We start from the raw sequence: 20,329 nt of genomic DNA on the forward strand, positions 1-20,329 counted from the left end.
TTGCCACACAGTATTAGTGACAGTGATGTTGCTGACCATAGGAGAGCCATGACAATGCATCACCCTACTATCCCTGTGGCATGTGCATTAGATGGGGTCTATATTAGAACACTGATGTTTCAAAACTTCGAATGTTCTAATATCGAACCCTATTCAGCAAAAACTGAATATCAAACATACAGAACAGCAAATTTTTTCCTAGGGAAAAAAAATGCTGTTCCAAAACACATACACACAACACAAGCACACCAAATAAACAGCAATCCACACACATACACCTAAAATCTTACACTTAACCCTACACTAAACTATACACACACCACTAACTATCCATTTACATTAACCCAAACCCTAACCCTAAAGTCCATCACTATCGCACACTCACCTCACCCATGCCTTAACCCTAACTCACCTACCCCGCCCTAACCCTCATGTTCACACAATCACACACATACCAAACCCGCACCCTAACCCTAACTACCCTAAACTGCACTCAATCGCGCACTTACCTGAACCCGACCCATAATTTTCCACCACAGTGCTGAAAATACCGAAGCAACAGAAACGGACAACTGAATTATTTCCCTAGGAAAATATTCAGTTTTCTGTTGCTTCGATATTTTTCAGCTTTTGCTGAATAGGGTTCAATATTAGAACATTTGAAGTTTTAAAACTTTGATGTTCTAATATAGACCCTTTAGATGCATATCCCTGTAGTAGTACTCTTGGGATAGACAAGGGGTTGTATTGAAGTCCTGGTCAATGTGTGATGGTGGGTAAGTCAGAGTATTATCATGGGTTTCAGTACGTACAATATCCACTGTGGGGTGAGGGTGCTGGGTATACTGTCTTTACACCATGGTACCCCCAGTACATGTCCCATGTTCCACTGTATGGGGACTACTGTCACCATCAGTCATACAGGTAACTGATGACACTATCCAGCCCAGGGATGCATGTGCTGTGTGCAAACTATCTGTAACAGAATGGACACACTGACAAGGTAGTTAGCACTGATAAGCCCAGGTCTCTCAGATGTGTGTATGACTATGTGCTTGTCAATGTGTATATGACAGTATGCCACACTATGTATTGTCCATAAACAACCAGTACATCCCCCATTACCTTACTTTACAGGGCCTGGGGATGTTCTTCATGTAACATGTAACTTGAAACACACCTCATCTTAAAAGCTGTGTAGTGTGTGCAATTAAGGTCACACACATCAGTAGCACTACATACCTAGGTAGGGGATCTAGTCCGAGTGCTGCCAAGTAAGAGTGTGTGTGTATGTGAAGGGATCTACTTCTGTTTGCAGAATATACATGTAACAGGAGGTCATCTGTCTGAGAACTGCCTGACAAATGCTAACATTTCACAGGTATCATCCTGTGGAAATACATTCCATCACAACTAGTAGTAGATGTGTAAATGCCCTCTTTCCCACTGTATAAGTGTAGAGCAATACAGGGGTTGGTATATATAGCTGAGTGTGGCTCTTGTGGACACTGCCACCATCATTGCAGTTACTGTTGAGTGTATCCCCCCTCATAGCTGGCTGTAATACTGTACAGTTCATGTTAGCAGGTTAAGTAGTTGTCAATCACACTAACTGCAGTTCTACAGCACCTCACCCCCCCAAAGGGTAGGGCTGTGCCACCCACACCAGCACACCTATGTTTACAGAGTTGAGGATTGCACTACATTGGGGAAGGGGACATATACCCTGCCTGCACCATCGTTATTGACATTAAACTAGCAGATTGCTTATTTTCCAGTGTGATGTTGTGCCTATTCTGTCTTGGTGGACTTACATAGGCTAAAATGGGTTCCTCGCACAAGTACATGCATCCATGTGTATTCTCTGTATATTGCATCAACACCAAAGCCTCTATGTGTGTTATACACAAATATGTGGTGTGTACCACCCAGTACACTTACCATTGTCCACTGTAGAAGGGCTGCTGACATCAGCTATCATGCACTCACCTGTATACAACTGCAGACCTATCAGTCATGTGGCACATGCAGTAACTGTTATGCAGACCTGTGACATGTGTTCACTTGTACCCAGGATATGGCACAGCTAAGGTGTCACCACAGTGCCATACCCCTTGTAGGAAACAACAGCAGAACAACATACTGCTGACACATGGGCACCTACAACACAAACTGAATACATTATGGAGACCACAATCACTCAGTGTTAATAACAGCTATAATGCATTATGGTAGGACAGCTACACTTTCTGATATGTAAGCATTAAACTTTACTGCTGACAACATGTTACACAGCATTACATTGGCCATAGTACAGTCACTCTGTGCATCAGAACCTTATTAGCCTGTTCCTGCATCAATGTTATGGATGACAGGAATGTGGCACAGGTATCATCATATGCACAGGGTGTGTTATTGGTTTGCTAGAGACCTAGGCTGAGCCATATGTTTGACATCATGTGTGTGTGAGGGGGTTTAATTATTGATTGGGCTATTGTGATGTGGTGTGTGTAGGTATGGTGTTGCCCTACTGTGTTGGTGATGTGTGTGCATATGCATGCACACAGTTCTGCCATGTGGCTGCCCTATACAAGGGTTTGTTGGCCAGCTGCGGACTTACCTGACAAGGTGTGCAGTTCACTGTCTCTGGCCACGGACATGAGAACTGTGCCTGCCAGGGGTTCCACGGGCACCACCAGGTAAAAGCCACAATATGGTACTCTGCCCTGATGATGCCATATGTCTGCTGGATCCAGGTCCCTCTTGGGACTGGCCAGGGCCACGTGCATGTGGCCTGCTGTGTTGTGATATGGACAGCACCCCCCTCCTGGGGCTGGTACTGCCACTACAGGATCAGGTCTGACTTCTGGCATGTCCACGTCGACCTCCAGCTGTTGGTGTTGCTGGCCTATGTCCATGTGGCCATCACACTATTCCCACCATATGCTCAAACACAGACATTCCATGGTCAAGGATTCCCACCATCTCACCCAACTGTCTATCCCTGACCTCTGCAAAATAATGGTGGGCACCTGCAAGATAATGGATGTTGCCAATAACACCTGAATGAGTAGCCCTCTGCAACCTCAGACCCTGTCTGGTATATTGTTCCATATGTGCCACCGCCTCAATGATGACCTGAAACATGCATCTGATGGCACCAGATGTGGCACCACTGCCAGGGGCATGATGGCCAACAGCCCTCCTACAAGTACCCCTGTACTTCTGCCTGTGTGGTATCCTGCCGGACATCTGACTATAGCTCCTGTGTCCAAACACACATGCCATAGATACCACACTGTCCTGTCCCATGTCACTAACCACCAACTGTCCCTCAGCTATGACCACTGGTGATGGGGGATGTATAGGCAATGTGACTGTGTGCGGGAATGGGGTGGATAACAGTGGGATGTCAAACAATGGTGCAGCTTCAGTCCCTGACAACCCAGTCTGTGCCTCAACATACCTATCATCATTATCAGTGTCTGCATGGACACCAACATCAGATTGCCTGCAGTAGGGACCCTAACTCACCTTGCCACCTGTGAAGGTTAAAATAAGAAACGCACCTTAAGACCTGTACATCATTGCTTAGCAGTACACACACACACACACACACACACACACACACACACACACACACACACACACACACACACACACACACACACACACACACACACACACACACACACACACACACACACACACACACACACACACACACACACACACACACACACACACACACTTTCAGGTGAGGTTGCACAAAGATATTACACACAGACCTCTCATTACCCATCTGTCAACATGCATGACATATGGCAGTCAACAGTATGCAGTGCAGCTATAGTCAATCCCTGTTACCAACATTATACATCTCTGTGATGCATGGGTTGTGTTAGTAGGTGATGCCTTGTCCCCTGGAACACACTGCACCCATAGACACAGTATTGCTGTGCACCTGTTGAGCACCCTGGCATGTACTGTGCACCATACTTCACAGGTGTACACACCATTTCTGAATGTGTATGTGTGTGTCAGTTATGTTTGCTCTGCTGCTCACAGCCCCTATGTGTTTGTCCGACACATACCTAAGATGATATGTGGACAGATGTCATTTGAGAATGCCTGATGTCTGATTTACAGATCTCATCATCAGCGGTGCATGTATGGCCAATAAAATACAATTGCACTTACAACCTTCAAACCTTACTGTGGCTATGGGGAGTGTACACACCCTTATTGACATGGCACCATCTTCCCTGATATGCCATGGGGCCACATTACTGCATATGTTAACATTACACGAACCTGATATGTGACATATGACTTATGCAATCAATTGCAATATCAAACAAATGTCTTAGTCATGCAGATGCTGAGTGAGATGCATACAATTTGTGGGTGCATATGTGTGCACCCCCTTATCATGATGGTTTGTTGAACCAACTAAGTGTACTACAGCAGTCACTATTCCTGGAAGGGGTATACTAGCATGGGCCATCTGCATTTGCCAGTATTTGGTCACTCTGTCCTACAAATCTCCCTCAACTCTGCATGATTGCAAGGTCAACTCATGTGCACAGCCCTTGGAGGTCACACAGTGCCGTCACTATTGCTGTGGAGTTATTGTTATGTCTGCACAATTCATGATCTTGACTGGGTGCAGATACTGCCATTCTCAGCTAGCTTTGGATCTCTGCTCCAGTTCACTGTTGTGTTTCAGGATGACAACCGCTCCCCATCCTCAGTCTTTTTGCAGATGCTTGACAACTATGGCCTACACATGTGTGTCATTTTGCAGTGTCCCAAATTCTGAACATTATGTATACCAGTCTAGTCTCTGCTAATGAATGGCAAACATACAGGTGTACACTGGCACCAGCAAGGTACAGATGGGGATGGTGGGCCTGAGGTGGGGTGAGGTGTTGGTTGTGCAGCACATGTATCTTCATTGATACTGTCTGTAGGTTTCCAGCTTGGTCTTGGTACACCAGTACACACTGCAACACATGCCTTTGGATGACTTTTGATGTTATGCATATGCTACCTGTAGAGAGCCCTGACTGATATTTTCTGTGAAACAACTGTCCCATCTGATTACCCTCACACATGGGCCACACTTATGTAGAATCCAGGTGATTGCCTACACAGGTACTGCACAGCCAGTACTTGTTAGACATTCCTGCAACTCCCTCAGTGTTGCGGCATGTTACTAGGCAGCCTGCATGACCAGTTTGCAATGTGTCATCATCTGTCTTGGATGGCCACCTGTTTATTTTCTACATTAATCCTGTCCCATTCATCCTCGCTCCATACATGACTGTCTGCACTCTTTGCCATGGTATATGCAATGGTGAGATAAGGCTACATGTCCAGCTCCTGCGTGCTACCTTTTGGGTATGGGATCCATTCCATGGGTTGTAAGATGTGTGCAAGACACGGCAGCCTCTGCTGCAGGTGAATGGGCACATTTGATGGGCAAACGTCCTGGGCAGCAGACCATTTCTTGGTGTGAAATTGAGGACCTGTGCTTGCTGAAAGGTTCACACTCATGAAGAGTGCATGCTGTCAGTACCTCAAAAGCTGCTTCCACAATATGTTATTTGGAGTGTATGCACACATATGCTTCCAGTGTTTGTTAAGGTATAAGCATATTTGCTGTCCTAACATAGGATTCCATATTACACATTCCTTGCTCAAGTTAGGACCACATTACAGGTTGCAAGGGTTTTGGAATGCAGTATTGTGATATGCCTTTGGGTAGATCTGTAACAGTTGCCATTGTAATAGGGGTATATACACTGTTGTAGCACTGTATAAGGGTGATGTTTCAGACATGTCCCTACTGTAGGCCATTTGTCCCACCATTATGTCCATCTCTGTGCACACATCTTGCAATGATAGGTTGTTAGTTATATTGCAGGAGTCATACATACCCTTCAGACCACTGTGATGCAGTGCAGTTAACAGCAACAATAAGTGAATATGTACAGCATGCATTATGGGTAGGTTTTAAGTGTGTGCATGGAATATACCATGGCCATAACATAGCTGGTGTATTGGCAAACTTGAACAAACACCATACTCACCAGCTACAGACTGCTGCCCTGGAGGTATACCAGAGGGACCTACATAGTTATTTGAGAGATGTGATGTCAGTAGCCACACCTGTGGCATTAGTACAGGGTGGGAGCAGCATTACAGTAAATCAACAGTACAAACACACAATACTATAGATTATGCACATCTGTTTATTACTTCAACGCAGCAACAGACTATATATATATTTTTTTTTTCATCTTACATATGCATGATTAAATTCTACAGATGCAGATGGATATGCAACAGTGGTCTACTGATGTGCCGTGTGGCCTTACCTGCACGGTCCTCATCCATTGTGTGGGTAGCACCCACCTCCACAATGCTGCCTGCCAGATCTTGTATTTGCAGGTGGGCAGTTGCCCCGAGGCTGGCAAGGAGCTCCTCAGCATGTGTTGGGGGGGCTGGATGGCATGACCCCCCCCGTGGCTAGCTGGTCCCTCCTTACCGCAGCAGCACACCGACGGGCATGGTGGAGTAGGTCAGTGCACCGATGCCGGACCTACTCATAACTGCTGTTATGCAGGTTGACATCATTTACCCTGGACAAGATCATTCCACAGTATGGTCCTCTCCTGCAGCTCATTGGCTGTAGTCCAAACAGGCTGTGGTATTCTGCACTAGGTGTTGAACGATCACCTCATTCTCCTGGGGGTATACATCGGCAATATCTCCTGTGACATAGTGCCTCAAAGACATAAAGAAGAAAAAAGGTCTGAGGACCTCATACTGCAAGGATATAATAGCTAATACACATCTCTGTCTCCCTCCCCCACCATATCTGCAGCAACAATCTGATCACACAACTCAATGGGTATGTTTACAGCAAACCTACTGTTGGGACATATATTGTATTGTACAGCAATTTGTGCAATGTGTTTGTAGTCATGTTCCATGTTGAAACACTAACATTGGTGGCCTGTTATGAACAAGGTCACCTGTATGCCATTGTAAGAGCCACTATGGTTTCATAATTGCATGTGTTCTGTTTGCTATTTGACTGCTGCAAATCTGGTGTTTTGTGTTAATGGCGATATCTATCCATACTGTTAGACATAATCCTGGAATGTGTGGACTATTACTACCCACATATGTTCTATAACTGTGACACAACAGCATATTTGCAAAGACAGTTACCAGCAGAACCACCTCTCCCCCCTCATCTGGCCATGTTACCAGGCCACATCACATCTGGGACCCTCCCCTGGGACCTCATCATCTGCTGGTCCTGCACTACCTTCAGGTGAAATCACCTCAGGGATTGGTGTTCACCCCCCACCGGGACCACACACAGACAGAATCCTATCACCCGAAGTCAGGTCCAGGGTCTGGTGCACAGCAAGCTCCACAGAGACTTGGGGGATATGCTACACCACCTTGAGGCCCTCAGTACACAATCACAGGGTCTGCACGCTCCTCCTGCTCAGCCCCCAGTCCAAGCACCTTCAGGGCTGTGAAGATGCAGTTGTGACTGCCCATTGGTGGGGACCTTGGTCCCATTGTTTCCATATGGAGGCACATGGTTTTCCACATTTCAAACACCACTCGTTATCCAAGGTGTTTACCCACAACATATGTCATATACCGTCCCTGTATACTGTCTTGTCTGTCTTCCAACCCAACCTACCTCTCCAAATATACCTACTATCCTTCCCCAAAATACCAATCCCACCTTCACAAACAAGGGCAATGTGTTCCCAACATGGATTTCACACCAGACATAACGGTCCATTTTCACCCACTTACTACTGTACATATATATGAGTATTGATATGTGTAATGTTCTCTCACACATATCATGCAGCACTGTCATTCAACAGTAGGGGAAATATATTTTTACACACATATATATATATATATATATATATATATATATATATATATATGTGTGTGTGTGTGTGTGTGTGTTTGTATATATGTAGACAGACACGTGTGTATATATAGATATATATATATATATCTATATATATATATGTGTGCATATATATATATATATATATATATATATATATATATATACATATACACACACACGCACACACACACACACACACACACACACACACACACACACACACACACACACACACACACACACACACACACACACACACACACACACACAGATATATATATATATATATATAAATGGGGTGCATTCAAACATCAGGTCCACATTCTCTAACTCTCCTTCCTCCACAGCAGCACAGTTCTGCTTTGCTGCAATACAGACAGGTGTCACATGTGGACACAGCCTAACATTAGGGGGGGTATATATAGGGGCAGATTGCAGGTAAGCCTATTACACACCTATGGCATTTGTGCGTGCTACATTACATGTTAACATGTCTGTCCTGCAAGTGGTGGGGTCTGAAACTCGTGTGTCTATCCTAACAGCATTACTTACACCACCAGCTATTTGCCACACTAATATACATGTCTTGAGGTACAGAACACACACTATGATGGCTTACATCTTGTCATTCAGTGCTGATCTGCACAGTTGACAGGTGTGGCCCACTGCCCACAGGGACCAACACTATTGTCCATAGCAGTTGTTTAGCAGGACATAATTACAACAACAATTTCTGATGGCACATATAAATCTTTCCACATCATCTATCCCATTACTATAGACCAAGTAGTACATTCAATTACATATATATATATATATATATATATATATATATATATATATATGTTTCACATACCTGTTGCAGGATTGTTGACTCTTCTGAACACAGTTTTATGTGTCCCCTTAGTTATGTAGGGTTATTTGTAGGTTTAGTTGGCGCAGATACTTTTTTTCCTGTTTTTTTTTTCTCACTCTCTCCACTACAGGGATTGAGCTGCTTTGAAAAGATTGCAGCATGGATTTTGTAGGTGATACATATGATCAGGTGATGGCCTCTGCACCAATCAGTGTTCACGACTTGCTACTTGCATGCAGCCAGCTGTGTTGTACTTCCAATTACTACTGTCATGACAACACACTACTATAAATTATCCTTCCTCTGTGTGGGCAGCAGTGTTACAGACAGCAGATAGCAACACCTCTTACAACAGGACTTGCCAACACAGGCCAACTACATATTTGTATAAGGTTCCAGACCTACGTGCTGTGTGAATAGTGTTGTTATATGGATTGTATACTGCTAGTTTTACAGGGTTTGTGTGTACATACTAGATAAGCATGGAATGCAGTCTGTCTGCATTGCTCTCAACTGTGGGCCTTTCCACATTATGACCAGAGGATTGGCTCTTATGTTTTGTCTGTTCACCACACAGGTCTTGTCTCAGCTATAGCAGTGGCATTCTGTCTGTTGAGTGCTATCAATACATGGCTACATCTATTTGTGTTCTGACTTCAAATTCCTGAATAAGGGTATGTTGCAACCAATCCTGTAACACCAGCAACATTCACAGTGTATAACAACAATATTGCAAATATGGCCCTGTGTTCCAGCCTCTGCGCTCCACCTATATACCAGGCTTTGTCCATATGTCATGCAGTAAGAAGTTGTTAAGTAGTGGCCTATCATTATGCCGTGCTGGCATTCCTGCCATCTTTACAGTGATGTTGTGGACCCCCACACATATTGTGGGGTAGGGTCCATATATATGTGGGCTACAGCTAGACAAAATGTGTGTGTCCTTGTACAGTGCAGGGGTCAGTGTATGTAACACTGTTATATGCCCTTGTAAGTCATTCTATGAGGGAGGGGTATGCAACATTTATAATCTAGGCTGTTACAACATGTGAAGGATATCAGTAGTAAGACACCTTAAGGCATATGGCTGTACATTTTCATACATTTCACCTTGGGAACATTGGTGGGCTAGTGCTTACTGTCTTACAGCCAGTTCTGTTTGCCAGTGTGATAGTGATGTTTTTAGTTAAGCATTGTTATGTAACAGATACATCTTCATTGTGACAACTTAATTCTTTTCTCCCTATGGGGTTGAGTACAGAGTGTAATTGGAGGCTGCTGAACTACATCTGCATTAATTAATGTTGATTGAATCTTATCTTCCAGGCCAGTGTTTCTTTACTATTATACTACTTGAAGGCCTTGGCTTGGACAGCAATGTATGTTATGCTTTTAGAGTACTGTATAAAATGTTTTGCTTGAGAGTTGCATTACTCAGTTAGTATGTATTTCAAACACTTAACCGCTATATGGAATGGCATATACAACTAAAATAGTGCACAAATAAACAGTTCTTATCTATGCAAACCTGTATGTAGTGTCATATCATTTGACTTCTCTGTGGGTATATGTTTCATGCAATAATTGTCTTTTGTATGAGAGACTCAAACAATGTCCATTTCAAAAGGTGGCAACTGTAGGAATACTGGCTGTTCAATATTCTGTGCACCCTCTAAATATGTATCTTCCTATATATATCTATATGTAGTAATATATGTATATGTGTGTATATGTGTACATACATATATATGTATGTATGTATATATGTATATATATATATATATATATATATATATATATATATATATATATATATATATATATATATATATATACATATATAGATATATATCTGCATATGTGTGTGTGTTTGTGTGTGTGTGTGTGTATGTATCACTGAAAAATACTGGTCCGAAAGGCTGAAGCACAATTCACTGACAAAATTCAGAGATAACAGTGAATACTTCAGAGAAATACACAAAACTTTAGCGTACAACTCTTTATTTCAATGCTTTCGTCTCTTGGACTTCTTCAGAAAATTAAATCAACCATAGTTAAAAAACACACTTTTTATATAACCATAGCAATAAAACCATTAACTAGTTAAACAATTATATAATTAAAATATTACTTCATTTATTCAAACACAACCTTCTGTCCTTAAAAAAAAACATTTGATGTTGATATTCTCAATTAACCCTGTTTTTTGTCAGCTTTTAATTTAATTTGCCAATGTATCTCCCTCTGTTCAACCATGTTTTTAAAATCTTCACCTTTTAAATCAGGGTAAACTTGTTCTAAGATAGAAAACAAAAACGTCTTATAATTCCCACACTCAATAGAGTGCTTATACAGAGCATTGTTCTTGTCTGCTTTTTCAATAGCATACTGATGCTCTCTAATTCTCTCATATAATGCTCTGCTTATCACCCCTATATAAAAATCAGAGCAACCACTGCAAAGACTAATATAAACAACTCCTTCAGTTTTACATGTAAAATGTCCTGGGACTTCTAAATTTCTTGAGTGACCACTAACCATGCTGAATGGCCCTTCTAAAATAAACTGGCACCATCTACATGTGCCACATTTAAACATTCCTTTAGTTTTATTAGTGAGCAAATTAATGGAGGGCACTTCGTGTTGTCATGTTGCAATAAGGATTTAAGATTGTGTCGATTTTTAAACACAAAATGAGGAGTGCTACCTGTAGTTTTAAATAGTTCTCCATTCCCTTCTAAAATTTTCCAGTTTTTCTGAACTATGTTTTTGATTAAGGGACTATCTACTATCATATCCAAATTGTAAGAGAGTTTCCACTTCTTATAGCCTGAATGTTTTGTTTCATTAGATGTTTTATTAAACTCATGTATAAGTACTCAGGGATATGGTTCTTGTCTTTTTAAACTAATGTCCTGGGCAGTTAGTTCTAACCATCTTTGATCATAGCCTCTATCTATAAACATTTCTGTCATGAGTCGAATTTAATCATGGAACAGACTATCATCACTTGTCATCCTACTGGCCCGGATACACTGGCCCTTAGGAATATTTTTCTTCATAAACATAGGATGACTACATTTATTATGTAAGTAACTGTTGGTAAATGTCTTTTTCTTGTGTATACTACTTGTTAAAAGGTTTTTGTTCATTCTTCCATTCTAAATGAACATTTAAAAAGTTAATACACAAACCAACATCACCCTTGATAAATTCTAGAAAATCAGACTTAACATTAAGAAAATTGACAAGTTGTTCTGCTGTTTGATTGTCTCCTTCTAGAATGAAAAACAGGTCATCCACAAAATGCTTTTAATATACTATCTTAAATTCTGTGAAAAACTCTTTTAAAACAGTACTCTCCCACCAACCCATAACTGCATTTGCAAAAGAGGACGCTGCTGGGGTCCCCAACGCAATGCCCTTAATCTGTTTATAATATTTGCCTTCAAAAAGGAAAAAAATCATTATCTAACAATATGTCTAATAACTCACATAGAAAGTTGATTTTAACATTGTCTAAGTTAGTTTTCAGTCTGAGCAACTGTCTTACATATTCAACTGCCTCATCATGAGGAATTGAGGTGAACAAAGCTGTAACATCAACTGTTAATATAAGAAACTTATCAGAATCAAAAAGAAAATTGTTCAAAATTTGTCTCATGTTTTCCAAAAAGTCCCAAGAATCTTGCACATAAGAATCCAATTTCTGTACTAAAGGGTTTAAAACTGAGTCAACTACCAAAGAAATCCCTTCAGTAACACTATTAGGAGAAGAAACAATTGGTCTGAAGGGAGGATTTACTTGATCTTTATGCACTTTCAGAATTTAGAATAAAGTGCCAATTTTTGTTTTTTCATTCACACAAAAATTGTAAACAGCAAAATCTATAACTTTGCACACTAAATTATCATAGAGAAAATCATGAATTTTGTTAAAACTCTTCTGTATATCTAATAAACTAACTGTTTTATATTCACTCTGTTTGTTCAACAGTAATAAAATACTTTCTACATATCTAACTCTATTCATTAACACTAGTTTCCCCCAATTGTCACTTCTCATGATTCTAAGGTCATGAGCTTGTCTTAATTCACACAATGTTCTTTTTTCTTCTGTGGTTAAATTAAAATGTTTCTTAAAAGGTACAACATTCTCTAAACCATTTCTAATTTCATCCTCACAAGCATTCTCAAAAACTTTTACTGTATAATGCAACGCTGAACTAAATGCTGAGGGTTTTGAAAAAATAGAACTCTGCTTTGGAACATCATTTAAAATAAAATTTAAATTTAACTTACAAGTGAATTTTTTCAACTCAAGCAGAGTACTTACAGTGTGTACTCTCCTAGCAGGTACAAAACTGAGTCCCTTTTTCTGTAGCTGACTAGGGAACCAGTTGCATCAATGTCTTTGAATGTCCAACATTGTATTTAAAATAAGTTGCATACAATCCCGCTCGCTCGATCCTGGAGTAGAATGTAAGGTTAAATCCAACATGGATCCAGAGGTACCAAACGCTGCTTCAGCCATCGGAATAGAATAAACAAAATCCAAACAACCACAGAAAAACTGCATGGGTAATGTCCACAAGAAATACTGAAAAATACTGGTCTGACTGGCTAAAGCACAATTCACTAACAAAATTCACAGATAGCAGTGAATACTTGAGAGAAATACACAAAACTTTAGCATACTACTCTTTATTTCAACGCTTTTATCTCTTGGACTTCTTCAGAACAATTAAATCAACCATAGTTAAATAACACAGTTTTATATAACCATAGCAATAAAACCATTAACCAATTATATAATTAAAATATTACTTAATTTATTCAAACACAATGCTCTGTCCTTTAAAAAACATTTGATGTTGATACTCTCATTGAACCTTGTTTTTTTGTCAGCTTTTAATTTAATTTGTCAATGTGTCTCCCTCTGTTCAACCATGTTTTTAAAATTACCACCTTTTAAATCAGGGTAAACTTGTTCTAAGATAGAAAACAAAAACTTCTTATAATTCCCACACTCAATAGAGTGCTTATACAGAGCATTGTTCTTGTCTGCTTTTTTAATAGCATACTGATGCTCTGTAATTCTCTTATATAATGCTCTAGTTGTCATCCCTATATAAAAAGCAGAGCAACCACTGCAAAGACTAATATAAACAACTCCCTCAGTTTTACATGCAAAATGTCCTGGGACTTCTAAATTTCTTGAGTAACCACTAACTGAGACGAATGGCCCTTCTAAAATAAACTGGCACCATCTACATGTGCCAAATTTAAACATTCCTTTAGTTTCATTAGTGAGCAAATTAATGGGAGGGCACTTTCTGTTGTCATGCTGCAATAAGGATTTTGAATAAATGAAGTAATATTTTAATTATATAATTGTTTAATTGGTTAATGGTTTTATTGCTATGGTTATATAAAAGTGTGTTTTTTAACTATGGTTGATTTAATTGTTCTGAAAAAGTCCAAGAGACAAAAGCGTTGAAATAAAGAGTAATACACTAAAGTTTTGTGTATTTCTCTCAAGTATTCACTGTTATCTGTGAATTTTGTCAGTGAATTGTGCTTCAGCCAGTTGAAACAGTATTTTTCAGTGTTTCTTGTAGACATTACTGGTGCAGTTTTTCTGTGTTTGTATATGTATCATTGGAATGTTTACTGCTTCCACATTGTACATTCCCTATGGTAGACAGACTGTTCTGCATGATATCTTATTGATACCATCCTGACATTGTACAGGTGAAATGGATTACTGTTAACTTCTCCTGGCTATGTTGTGTAGGGTCCTGGGTATGAGACTTGAAAGTGTTGGTACTGTGTTGCAAGGCAGATCTGTTTGGATGTGTAGGAGGGAATAATATCAATAGTTACAAGAGGTACCTAAATTGGGCCCCCTCACCCCTATTAACAGTGCCTTTGGTCATATATGTATTTGTTGTGTTCTTTTATATATCTATACACAGATATATATATATATATATATATATATATATATATATATATATATATATATGTTTACTATCAATATATGGAAATTAAAAACGAAACAGCGAAGTGTTGTACCAAAACCGCAACTAACCGAATGACCCTATTGTCGAAAATCAGCCATTAATGCCGTAAATGTCGACAACGACATTTAATGGCATTAACAACAATGCCACCCTTACCGTAACTCCCTAATCCCTACACCTAAGATCCCGTTTATGCAGGGGGGGCTTGCGCCCCCCCCAACTTAGTATTCCAACTCTGAGGTCTCACTACAGTGAAGAAAGGGATGTATTTCCCTAACCGCACTGTACTATGATCCCTTTACATGAGTGAACATTATATTTGCGAATGCACAGTCCATTTACAAATATGATGTTCACTAATGTAACCTGCACATATATGAAGTATTCGAACATCTGTTGTTTGAATACTTCATAGCCGGCAAAATTTTAATAGTAAACCTAAATATATATATATATATATATATATATATATATATATATATGTGTGTGTGTGTGTGTGTGTGTGTGTGTGTGCGTATATATATATATATATATATATATATATATATATACTCCACAAACGATATATATAGATAATATGTGTGTATGTATATATATATATATATATATATATATATATATATATATATATATCTGTGTACATATATATATATATATATATATATATATATATATATATATATATATATGTATATATATATATATATATATATATATATATATTTATATATATATATATATATATATATATATATATATATATATATATGGTTCTACCTGACTATATATATATATATATATATATATGTATATACATACATACATCTACATTTCTTCCACTGTTGAATGACTATGCTGGATGATATGTCTGAGAAAACATCAGATTTATTTATATCTGACATGGTTTAGTGGTAAAGCACTTTGGCTATAGTGTGCAGGGTCCTGTGTTGAAAGTTGTAAGGGCTGATTATTTTGTTGCTGGGCAGAACAAGGGATGTTGGATACAGAGTGACTAAGGCACTTTTAAGTAGTTGTAAGAGGGTTTACACAGTTTTGTGTGATGGTAAGCAATGCTAACTTCCGGTTAAATATTCTTACAGTCACTTAGCCTCTAAATTTCTTGTCCTGTGTAGGCATTGTTTACCCCCACTCAAACTGGGTTAAACCTGCTTACTACTGCTTAAAAGTGCTTACTCCCACTTACCCCCATGCTAATTTCTTTAAAAGAAAAGAAAAAGGGGTGATAGGAAAGTGGTGAAAAAGGAGCACAAAGAGGGAAAGACAGTAGGAAAATAGCTAAGGATGTGCAGGAAGGGTGTAGCGAAGGTCCATAGCTCCCTATTTCTTCTACAGCAACAGCTGTGCATATACACTGAATTTGGAGATAGATTTGGGCACTCAAACCCCTGAGAGAGGTGTGAGGACAACAATATAATGTTGTGAAGCCAATTACACCAGATTACATGTGTCCAGCGGAATGGACAGCTATTTATGGGGTGAGTTTTTGTTTTTGGGAACAGATTGCCCTTTTTTTCTTTTTTTTTTTAAGGTGAGAGTGGGATGTGGGATGTTGGCGAAAGATAGTAGGTATATTTGGGGAGGTAGGTTGGGTGGGATGACAGACAAGACAGCATACAGGGGCAGTATATGACACATGTGTGGGTAAACACCTTGAATGGGGAGGGGTGTTTGGAAGCTGGAAGCCAATGAGCCCCCAAATGGAAACAGTGGAACTAAGTTCCCCACCCATGGGCCAGTCACCACTGCACCTTCATGGCCCTGAAGTTGGCTGTGCTGGTGACTGGGTAGGAGGGGCAGGCTGACCCTCTAAATGCACCACATGGCCCTCAAGCTGGCGTAGCAGATCTCCAAACTCCCTGCAGTGCTCGCTACACACCAGACCCCGGGCCTGACGATGGGTGACAGTTTCCTGTCCGCACCCTCTTCCAGGGGAGATGAGCCCCATCCCCTGAGGTGGTTCCACCCGAAGATGGTGCAGGATCAGCAGATGAGAAGGTCCCAGGGTGGGCCCCAGATGTGCTGGTGCCCAGTGCCACGGCCAGACGAAGTGGGAGAGGTGGGTCCGCTGGGATCAACCTTCCCAAATGTGCTATGGTGTTGCAATTTTAAAACATATGTGGGTTATTCATCATCAACACATTCCAGGATTAGGTATAACGGCATGCATAGATAGTCCCATTAACCCAAAACATCAGATATGGAACAGTTGCGTAGCAAACAGAACACATGCATATATGGAACCACAGTGGCCATTAAAACAGCATGCAGGTTACATTGATGGCAGCATGCCACCAATTTGGGAGTATTTCAACATGGCACATGCATAGAAACACATTTCAATATTTAGCAAACAATAGGACATATGTCCCAACAGTAGATTTAATTGTAGACATACCCACTGAGTTGTGTATTTAGATTATTGTTGCAGATATGGTGGGGAGGAGAGACAGATGTCAATTAACAACGTGTATATCCCTGCACTTCTCACAACTTTCTTAGTCACTGCTGTAATCTGTACCTTACAGGTATTATTACACTACCCTATGGCCTTAGTTTGGACAGTGGTATGTTTGTAGACAAGTATATATATGTGAACTGTGTTTTACCTACAGTATACACCTCTTACCTGGTATACCTGTGGAGGTATTATTTGTTAACACTACCTGACTGCTTCTACGCATATTTCCAGATTGCAGGTTGATGTTATGCACATACCTCTCAATCTCTTACTGCACATACTCTGGTCAAGGCTTGATAACATGCAGGTGGAACAGGGACATATTTTGACAATTACCCTCATAAACATTTGGTGAGTTGCTACAATGACAGGTTTGTTTTCATATACATTTTCTGAATATTTACAGGTCTGACAATCAGTTATATGTCATTAAAAGCTGCCTAAATTTCAGAGATCATCACACTGATTTGCCAGGGGGACAGGGTAACAGGCAGCGGATATGGGCCAATTATCTGGACATTCTGAACATATCTGTACAGTTGAGGGTTATGATTATGCATACATCTTACTACCACTCCCAGGATTCGAACCATGGCTGTGTGTGCTAAAAATAAAACAGTGTACATTACAGTTGAGTGTGCTATTTAGATATTGCTGTGCATCTCTTCACTGTTTTCTGTCTGTAAGCCTCCCATGGTTTAAAAGCTGACCTTGTAATTACAACAGTGTTAAAAAGCTGACCTTGTAATTACAACAGTGTTATACAGGGAATCCTAGACATTTTTATTATGTAGCACAGTGTGTGTGACAGTGATGACTAATACGTTCATAGGTAGGTACTAGGCTATTGGCCCAAGGGCCTAAGTAAGCCTAGCCAACAAGGTTCCCTGGCTTACACCACCCAAGAAAGTCATTTTCCTGTGCCCCTGTCTAGCAGAGCCACAAAACTGATCCCCGAGGTGTATTTCCTATTTCCCATCCACTCATCAAGATTTTTCTTGAAGAGTGCTAATGAGGAACTTTGCTTGACATAGATGGGTAGCTTGTTCCAGAGTATGGGAAGTCTCTGGGACGAGAATCTATCCCTCCAGCATGTCCTGTTTATTATGGTGACAAGGTTTAGGTCCCTACAGAGTTTAGCTCAGAGAGATTGGGATTTCTTTAGGTGTAGCATGTCCAACAGCTCTGGGTTTGACATAGCTTTATATGTTAGGCAGAGATCACCTCGGAGTAGGCAATATGCTATGGAGTAAAGATGGAGTTTTTTGAGACGGTCAGTGTAGGGCATCTGTTTGAGGCCAGTAATCCTCTTTGTGAGGTAATTCTGTGTCCTTTCCAGCTGCTGCACATGTTTTGTGAGATACATTCCAAAAGGGGCTTTGTACTTTATAATGGGTCTAATGAGTGTCGAGTAGAGGGGAACAATGACCTCTTTTTTCCTGGATGAGAACTCTTTTGTGATGAGGTGTGCCATGTAGAAGGATTTCCTGACTACTGTGATGATGTAATAATCAAAGGAGAGACTACTGTCCACCTGGGTCCCAAGGTCTCTTATCTCACATTCAGCATTAAGTAGACTGCCAACTATGTGGTAGTTCATGGGTACAGAGTCTTTACCAAAGGGGGTGACAATGCACTTTTTGGCATCGAGCTTGAGGCCATGGCTCTGACACCAGCCATAATACATTATTATTCAGAGAAACTGCAACACTAACAATGCCATACAATACCAGACGAAACAGTGCCAGTCCAGGATTTCAGTCTTTATTTCCAGGCACAGTTTTCTTATCTGACAGACCTGTTGAGGGAATGTTTGTTAACACTACCTGAATATTGCCACACATATTACCAGATTCCACGTTATTATTATGCACATACATCTCACTCTGTTACTGCACACACTCTGGTCATAGCTGCATAACATGGGGATAGAGAGTGGACATAATTTGCATATTACTCTCATAACATTTTGGTGAGTTGCTAGAGTGATAGGTTTGTTCTTATAAACATTTTTCTGACAGTTATGATGTCTGACAATCAGTTGTATGTCATTATTTGCTGCCTAAACTTCTGGGATCATCCCACTGATTTGTCAGGGGGACAGCGTGACAGGCAGAAAAATTAAGCCAATTATCTGAACTTTCTGACAAAATTTGTACAGTTGAGGAGTATGATTATGCATACAGCTTACTACCACTTGCAGGATTCAAACCATGGCTGTGTGTGCTAAAGATACAACAGTTTACATTACAATTGAGTGTGCTATTTGGATTTTGTTGTGTATCTTTTCACTGTTTTCTGTCTAAGTCTCCCTCAGTTGTACAATATGATCTTGTGATTACAACAGTCATATGCAGACATTCCTACACATTTTATTTATGTAGCACAGTGTGGGTAACAGTGCTTAATACAACAGTACTATTAAAAGAATGCAACACTACATTACCATATGATACCATAGTAAACACAAGCAGTCCAGGAGTTAAACCTTTATTGCCAGGCTGTTACCCTTTTATTTACATACAACCTATATGAGACTCTTCCTGCCATATTGTCTGGTTTATTCAGTACATCCCATACACAATACAGATTTTATACTGGCAATTAACTTTCTACTACTTTTAGATTTATTTATTTTGACAGTATATGCAAGATTATTACTAGCCTGCATCACAATACAGCCTTTGCAACCTACATGCATGGGCTTCCTGATTCACAGCCCACTCTGCTGCAGCTGTCAGAGACATAGAGGAATATTTAGCCATACCTATCCATAATATACATGAGTTGGCAATTATTAAACAGTTAGTAGAATGAGTACTTACACACTTCAGGGACATCAACCTGCCTAGCTTCTTGGAGCCACTGACCCAAGAGCTACCTCTTCCTCCATTTCAGGTTGGCATAGTGATGCCTGACCTGCTCACCAAGTTCGAGGGATGCCAGTGGCACTAGTGAGGTCACGGGCAAGATGGTCCCAGGCTTCCACTTTATATTAGGAACCCTGG

The sequence above is a fragment of the Protopterus annectens genome, chromosome 5.part1 (assembly GCF_019279795.1).
Source record: "Protopterus annectens isolate FY-2018-M chromosome 5.part1, PAN1.0, whole genome shotgun sequence".
Classification (NCBI taxonomy): domain Eukaryota; kingdom Metazoa; phylum Chordata; order Ceratodontiformes; family Protopteridae; genus Protopterus; species Protopterus annectens.